Raw genomic sequence first — 8638 nt, 5'->3', positions numbered from 1 at the left:
CATGTACTATCGCCCGGAGGAGGAGGAGTAAGTACTGGGCGGAACTGTACAGCGTCTTTCCTGGACTGTTCGGGCTTGGTTTCCGCAGGGACGAGTTTTCCGGTTGCACCGAGGGGGTGGGCGGTAAAGACCAGGCTGGAGCTTCTCTTAACAGTAAATGCGGGGACGGAAAGCGGCGGTGGCGGGAGTAGAATGCGCTGTTAGATCTACGGAAAACTCAGGGATGGCGAACAAAAGGGAGATATAGGAGGCGAGTGTTGTAAGTGTCGGGGGGGGGGGGCTGTGGCTTGCTGTTGACTTTCGGACTGGCAAGAGTGGGATGTAAGGAAATGCGAAAACTGCAGAACAACTGCCCGTCCTAACATTCTTCCATCTTTCTCTCTCTCTCTCTCTCTCTCTTCTGAGTTGGTCTCTCGTGCTCATGGTTCCTTTTTAAGATGGCTCTTCTTGTTTCTTATGCTTTATCTCTGACTGATTTAATTATTCGGCTCTTTACGCCCTTTTAATGTTTTCATGCAACTGACATTTAGATATGTATCAACAATGTGTGAATAGTTGCCCACCTAGGGTAACCAACTGCCCGGTTTTGCAGTCTGTTGTACAGTGTCCGGTTACAAGGGAGCTTAGAAGGGTAACCGGACACTGTAAAACCCGGTCAGTTAAGGCCAGGAGTCAGTCAGTTGTGGCAACCTGGCAGTGCTCCAGTCACCTGCCTTTTTTTGAAGGCTCGGTTTGGCTTGCCCCTTTAACCTCTCCCATAACTGTGCCGCGCTTGTTGCTATTTCGCCCTGGCCACCTGGGAGTCGAAGAGGAGAGGCCAACCTAGCCCCAAAGACAGGCAGGCAGAATCTGCCCTCCCAAGTGTCCAGTCCTGCTCCATGGAAAAGTCGGCAACCCTATGCCCATCCTACCCTTTATTTTCTAGGTTTATGATTTTTTTTTAAGCTTTTCGGCACTTCAAAGTGATTACATTCAGTATTGTTGGCATTTTCCTATCCCCAGAGGGTTTACAATCTTAGGGGGTCATTTACTAAGCATTTTTACCATAGACACAAAATAGGAGAGAGCCTTTTATAGATAAGCCCCTAAGTTTGTACCTGAGGCAATGGAGGGTAAAGTGACTTGCCCAAAGTTACAAGCAGTGGCAGTGAGATTTGAACCCTGGTTTTACATAGCCTGCTGCTCTAACACTAGCTTACTCCTCCACTCATGATGCGGCCAGAACTCCTTGCTAGTTACAAGCTTATGTGCAGTTGGCGCTGGTATTTGTTGAAACAATTACATTACTCACAATAACATTGCGAACTGAAAATCTGTATTTTTAATATTACAGGGTGTGTTATGCTATTGATTTAACTGCATTTTTCTGGTTGAGTAGTTGTAGGCTTACTAACTGAATATTTGGCCAGCTTTGCTGAAGGGAAGCTGATTGTGGGCAGGACCTTAAAACTAGTGTTTCTTATGATATGGAGCCAGGTGGCAACATGTTAACTTGGTTCTGCTTTTACCCTGTTGCATGCAGAGACTTACAGTTTTGATTGCCCCTTTGATTTACCTAAGAAAATCGGATGTATTTTAAACTGTCTCAAATGGAACCATGGTAGTGGAAGAAAATTAGGGAACTAAAAAAAGAACCAATCCGAAGTCAGTATAAACAAAAACCCAGTAATAAAGGGTTTGCAAATAAAAGATGAAATACACTGCATGAGGAAAATTAAACATTCATCTGCAAAACAAAATCTGGGGGGAGAGGAGCTTAGCAGAGCACACCATTTAGTGCCCACTGGAGGGCAAAGGCATCCACCGAGTCAGTAGGGACAGCGATTATAGTGCTCTGTTGAGATTCAAGAGCACACTATCGCCCAGAACAGGTGCCACAGTCTATGGGTGTCTCCCCATTCAAGCGCAACCTCCTGGTCTTATAGATGGCTATCTTTTTGCAAGAGCCAGGAGGAGAGCCTTTTCCCAGTGTGGTGGAATCTTAGATGTGGTGTGCCAGAAAATAAACAGATGCAGGGAGAAATGAAGCCAGAATTGCATCAGCAGGTTCTTTAACAAAACAAAAAAGGGCTGCAATGTGGTGGAACACAGACTCTGTCCTCCCACAGGAGAGTGAGGAGTTCGTGAATCTTGACTAGAACTCACCCAGACTTGCAGCACCATGCAAGATCCTCCAGCTTAAGTCCATAGTGGACCTTGGAATCAGCTGAGAGTAGAAAGATATGCACTGGGGGTCCTCTCCCTCAGATGGTGGGAAAACATCTTGCCAGATGGTATGTATTGTCCTTTGCTTGCAATCTGTTAGCTTGAGTACTAGACAATCAGTTAAACCTTATTCCCAGCTTAAAAAAATAGAGAAAACTCGCTCTTGAATGCGAAATAACATTTATCTGAATGATGAATAGTTCAACACTTACAGATTGAGAAGGCATCAAGAGTAGCCGGACAGAAAGGAGACTATTACGGCTGTGAAAAGTTCTGTCTGGAAGTTCAGTAGTCCGAAGAAGGCAACTAGAGCTGAGATAGAAGCTGTAGAATGTGAATGGTGAAAAGCAATGCTTCTGCTTAGCTTGAAACAGGAGTAAGAGATGCTGCAGAGAGGCTAGTTCCAACTGAAGAAAATCAAAGGAGGCAAACTGTCCAAGATATTCCTAGTGGCAAGGGACCAATGAGAGCAGGCGAAACAAAGCAAAACAGGAAAGATTCAGTAAGGAGCTTAGAATCATTCAAAAGACAACTGATTGCGGGGGAGAGCTCTGCATCAAGTAGAGAACCAAGCTATGCAATATCAATAAAATTATACAGAGTAACAGCAATACAAGGAAACATATATACATATTTTCAAATATACAGTGAAGACAGACCATGGTGCCTGGGTAGGAGATAAGGGTGAGGAATTGCATAGTGTCTAATACGAGTAAGTAATGTATCTGCCTCGATGCAATGGAGATATGTGTTGGGATGAACTCTGACAACCTGGTGAGGTTCTCAGGATGAAGAAGCTGAGGGGGATTTGATCCAATGAGGAGATCTGGAGGTTCTGTGGATGGTGGTGCATGGCTACCTCCGGTCTGCAGAACCCCCTTGAGTAAGGTGCGTTGTTTGGGAGATAGAGCATCTTTGATCTCCTGCAGCAAATGACTAGTGATATGAGTGGTTCCCAGATCATTAGATGTGGAAGGAGTTACCCACTCAAGTCAATTGTAGTCTAGGAGATCCATGACTGTAGAGATTCTGGCCAAAATTAGGTGATCAAAAACCATGGCGGACTCGAGCTTGCTTGCAACTAGGCAAGACTTAAAGAGCATAGGCTTGGCTAGAAAGGCCACACTCGTGATCACTGGGGCCTCATTATGGAGATTACATTCTGGATTCTTAGCAGATCTTGATAGAAAACTGGCAGCCTTGTGAGGTCCCTGGATGAATACAATAAAGCTGCCAGTCATGTTGTAGATTCTGCAACTTGTGAAGGAAGTAACAGGCTTGTATGTGCCAATGCGGGGTGGGCATGCAGGATCTGGAGGCAAAAGGTGTAGACATGGCTTTGGACTCACACCAGACTGTGTCCTCCCTCATTCAGGTGGAGGATCAGAACATGAGCAGAGGCTCTGCACTACCTACGAACTTCTCATCTGATTGGTCACCATCCTTTACCTCCCTGATGCCAAGGATTTCAAAACTCTTGGGATCAGGGAGAGACTTCATCCTCAGCTTTAAGTGGTCCCTCACTGTCCCAAGATGTGTGTGTGAGGGACCTGAGTAGAATGCCTCCAGCAACGTGATGAGGACCATCTTCATTAGTTGAGCTGGAGGGGTTATAGTTGTCATTGCTGTGGCCTTGGGAGACCCAATAGTGAGGGGAGGAGCAACCTGCTAGGAGGCTGCAGGTATTGTTTCCTCTCCCTCTGGCACCCTGGTAATGTATGTCTCCATGGAGTCATTCTCAATGGCTAGGTCAGGGGTCTATGAGGGTCTCTGGCTCCACCTCATCTGAGGTTGAATTGGCTTTACTGAGTAACTTGACCCAGGTATCTGTAACCGGAGTCAGGCCTGGCTCCTCACCTTGGCCAGGTGGTAATCCCGAGGGATTCTCCCCCTCTTTCTTAGCCGCTTAAAGCTCAGAGACGCATTAACTGGCTGGTGGTGGCTGGAGAGAGGGCCAAGAGTTTGCCTTGGCAATCCTACCAGACTGGGGGAAAGAGAGGATTCTTCACTCCCATGAGGGTATTTTCCCCAAAGGGGATCTGCTAGGGGACTTTCTTTACCCAAAAAAGTTGTGTTCCAGGGATTGAACCACAGATTTTGTAACTGCTAAGGGGTCTGATATTTCAAGCTCCATATCCTGGCCCTTGCTTGTAATTGGGCCTGGATCTTCTGGATCCAGTCCCATAAAGGACCAGCATCCTCATCTTGACTTGGGGAGCAGGTTTTCCGCCCCTGTACATTTACTCAGCACCTATTCTAGCCCTGTCTCAGTGCTCTCCATCTTCCCATGGGTTATGCTCCCCTTCTCCTCCGTAGAAGTGTTGTCTAGGAGAGAGTGAACAGAGACAGGATCAGGAGCATTAGATGTTTCTTCTGTAGGGGGTTGGTTGGGGATACAGCAGTGATAGGCAAGGTGGTGGTTCAGCCTGTTTCTCTTGCTTCCGTTCTTCCTTGGAAAGAGCTGAGTTTATTTTACATTCCAGTTTTCAGCATTTCAAAGCAGATTATATTCACATACTGTAAGTATTTCCCTAAGTTCGTACCTGAGTCAAGAGGGTAAAGTGACTTGCCCAAGGTCAAAAGGAGTAGCAGCCGGGCTTGAACTCTGGCCTTCCTCCTTCATGGCCTGACGTTCTAATTATTAGGCTGCTACTCCACTCCAGAGGTTTTCCCTGCTTCATCTGCTGAAAAGTAGAGGAGCAGTTGATGTCCCTGCTGATGCTGGTAGAGCTGGACAGGCATAAGAACATGCCATACTGGGTCAGATCAAGGGTCCATCAAGCCCAGCATCCTGTTTCCAACAGTGGCCAATCCAGGCCATAAGAACCTGGCAAGAACCCAAAAACTAAGTCTATTCCATGTTACCGTTGCTAGTAATAGCAGTGGCTATTTTCTAAGTCAACTTAATTAATAGCAGGTAATGGACTTCTCCTCCAAGAACTTATCCAATCCTTTTTTAAACACAGCTATACTATCTGCACTAACCACATCCTCTGGCAACAAATTCCAGAGTTTAATTGTGCGTTGAGTGAAAAAGAACTTTCTCCGATTTAGTTTTAAATGTGCCACATGCTAACTGCATGGAGTGCCCCCAAGTCTTTCTATTATCCGAAAGAGTAAATACCGATTCACATTGACCCGTTCCTGACCTCTCATGATTTTAAACACCTCTATCATATCCCCCCTCAGCTGTCTCTTCTCCAAGCTGAAAAGTCCTAACCTCTTTAGTCTTTCCTCATGGGGGAGCTGTTCCATTCCCTTTATCATTTTGGTTGTCCTTCTCTGTACCTTCTCCATTGCAACTATATCTTTTTTGAGATGCGACCAGAATTGTACACAGTATTCAAGGTGTGGTCTCACCATGGAGCGATATAGAGGCATTATGACATTTTCTGTTTTATTCACCATTCCCTTCCTAATTCTTAACATTGTTTGCTTTTTTGACTGCCACAGCACACTGAACTGATGATTTCAATGTGTTATCCACTATGATGCCTAGATCTCTTTCTTGGGTGGTAGCTCCTAATATGGGACCTAACATCGTGTAACTACAGCATGGGTTATTTTTCCCTATATGCCTCACCTTGCACTTATCCACATTAAATTTAATCTGCCATTTGGATGCCCAATTTTCCAGTCTCACAAGGTCTTCCTGCAATTTATCACAATCCGCTTGTGATTTAACTACTCTGAATAATTTTGTATCATCTGCAAATTTGATTACCTTACTTGTCGTATTTCTTTCCAGATCATTTATAAATATATTGAAAAGTACGGGTCCCAGTACAGATCCCTGAGACATTCCACTGCCCACGCCCTTTCACTGAGAAAATTGTCCATTTAATCCTACTGTTTCCTGTCTTTTAGCCAGTTTGTAATCCACAAAAGGACATCGCCACCTATCCCATGACTTTTTACTTTTCCTAGAAGCCTCTCATGAGGAAATTTGTCAGATGCCTTCTGAAAATCCAAATACACTACATCTACCAGTTCACCTTTATCCACATGTTTATTAACTCCTTAAAAAATGTGAAGTAGATTTGTGAGGCAAGACTTGCCTTGGGTAAAGCCATGCTGACTTTGTTCCATTAAACCATGTCTTTCTATATGTTCTGTGATTTTGATATTTAGAACACTTTCCACGATATTTCTCGGCACTGAAGTCAGGTTTACTGGTCTGTAGTTTCCCAGATCACCCCTGGAGCCCTTTTTAAATATTGGGGTTACATTTGCTACCCTCCAGTCTTCAGGTACAATGGGTGATTTTAATGATAGTTTACAAATTTTTACTAATAGGTCTGAAATTTCATTTTTTAGTTCTTTCAGAACCCTGGGGTGTATACCATCCGGTCCAGGTGATTTACTATTCTTCAGTTTGTCAATCTGGCCTACCACAGCTTCCCGTTCACCGAGATTTGGTTCAGTTCATCTGAATCATCACCCTTCAAAACCGTCTCTGGAACGGGTATCTCCCTAATACCTTCTTCAGTAAACACCGAAGCAAAGAAGCTGTTTAATCTTGCTATGATGGCCTTTTCTTTCCTAACTGCCCCTTTAACGCCTCGATCATCGAATGGTCCAACCAGCTCCCTCGCAGGCTTTCTGCTTCGGATATATTTAAAAAGTTTTTATTATGAGTTTCTGCCTCTATATCCAACTTCTTTTCAAATTCTCTCTTAGCCTGTCTTATCAATATCTTACATTTAACTTGCCAATGCTTATGCTTTTATCCTATTTTCTTCTGATAGATCCTTCCAATTTTTGAATGAAGATCTTTTGCCTAAAATAGCTTCTTTCACTTCACTTTTTAGCCATGCTGGGATTCATTTGACCTTCCGTCCACCTTTCTTAATGCATGGAATACATCTGGACTGCACTTCTAAGACTGTATTTGTTAACAATGTCCACGCCTGTGGCAGCTTTGTAGCTGTACCTTTCTTTTTTCTTTTTATCTATTTTTCTCATTTTATCAAAGTTTCCCTTTTGAAAGCTTAGTGCTAGAGCTGTGGATTTACTTACTGTCCCCCTTCCAGTCATTAATTCAAATTTGATCATATGATCACTATTGCCAAGCGGTCTTACCATCATTACCTCTCTCATCAAATCCTGCCCTCCACTGAGAATTAGATCTAAAATTGCTCCCTCTTTTGTCTGTTCCTGAACTAATTGCTCCATAAAACTGTCATTTATTCCATCCAAGAACTTTATCTCTCCAGCATGTCCTGATGTTTCACTTACCCAGTCAAATTTGGGGTAATTGAAATCTCCCATTATTGCACTACCAATTTGGTTGGCTTCCCTAATTTCTATTAGCATTTCATTGTCCATCTCACCATTTTGGCCAGGTGGATGGTAGTATACTCCTATCACTATACTTTTCCCCAACACACAAGATTTCTACCCATAAAGATTCAAGTGTTCATTTAGTCTTATGCAGGATCTTTATCCTGTTGGACTCTATGCCATCCTGGACATAAATCGCCACACCGCCACCAAGATGTTCCAGTCTGTCATTACAATATAGTTTGTACCCTAGTATACCAGTACCCCATTTGTTATCCTCTTTCCACCATGTCTGTGAGATGCCAATTAAGTCTGTCATTCACTGCTTTACACTCTAATTCTCCCATCTTACTTCTTAGACTTCTGGCATTAGCATACAAACATTTCAAAGTGTGTTTTTTGTTTGTATTAATATTCTTCTTTTCAGTTGACAGGGATAAATTAAAATCTTTTAGCTCAGATGAGTTTTTGATTTATAGGCACTTGGACTACTTTTCTTATTATTGGAACCTTTCTGTTGGGATACCCTAACTCTAATGCTTCATTAGTGTCCTTCAAAGATACCTCTCTCCGAACCATGCACTGCTAAGCAACTGTTGGCATTCCCCTTAGGGCAGCTTTTAAACGAAATCAATTTCCTTTTTAAAGGTTAGTGCCAGCAGCCTGGTTCCATCCTGGTTAAAGTGGAGTCCATCCCTTCTGAAAAGACTCCCCTTTTCCCCAAAAGGTTCCCCTGTTCCTTACAAAGCTGAATCCCTCTTCCTTGCACCATCGTCTCATCCACATTGAGACTCTGGAGCTCTGCCTGCCTCAGGGGACCTGCTCGTGGAACAGAGAGCATTTCAGAGAATGCTACCCTGGAGGTTCTGGATTTAAGCTTTCTACCTAAGAGCCTAAATTTGGCTTCTAGAACCTCCCTCCCACATTTTCCTATGTTGTTGGTGCCCACATGTACCACGACAGCCGGCTCCTCCCTAGCACTGTCTAAAATCCTACTTAGGTGACCCGTGAGGTCTGCCACCTTCGCACCAGGTAGGCATGTTACCAGGCAATCCTCACACCCACAAGCCACCTGGTTGTCTACATTCCTAATATTCAAATCACAAGCTATGATGGCCGACCTAACCCTTCCCTTCTGGGCAGTAGCCCT

General features: G+C 44.0%; 1 protein-coding gene across 5 annotated transcripts in view; it reads left to right on the top strand.

Moving 5' to 3' along the window:
- Positions 1-89: 89 nt before the first annotated feature.
- The window catches only part of TUBGCP2 (tubulin gamma complex associated protein 2), a 158751-nt gene continuing 150202 nt past the window's right edge, over positions 90-8638 (top strand). For 3 of the 5 annotated variants that reach the window (XM_029609584.1, XM_029609587.1, XM_029609585.1), the window contains exon 1: positions 90-259. The gene's annotated coding sequence lies outside the window, so the exon portion shown is untranslated. Of the gene's footprint in view, positions 322-8638 lie in introns of all 5 variants that reach the window. The other 2 variants (XM_029609588.1, XM_029609590.1) reach the window with 2 other exon arrangements.

This window comes from Rhinatrema bivittatum, chromosome 7 (genome assembly GCF_901001135.1).
Source record: "Rhinatrema bivittatum chromosome 7, aRhiBiv1.1, whole genome shotgun sequence".
Classification (NCBI taxonomy): domain Eukaryota; kingdom Metazoa; phylum Chordata; class Amphibia; order Gymnophiona; family Rhinatrematidae; genus Rhinatrema; species Rhinatrema bivittatum.
The sequence above is the reverse complement of the archived record's forward strand: the minus strand, read 5'-3'. Positions and strand labels throughout refer to the sequence as shown.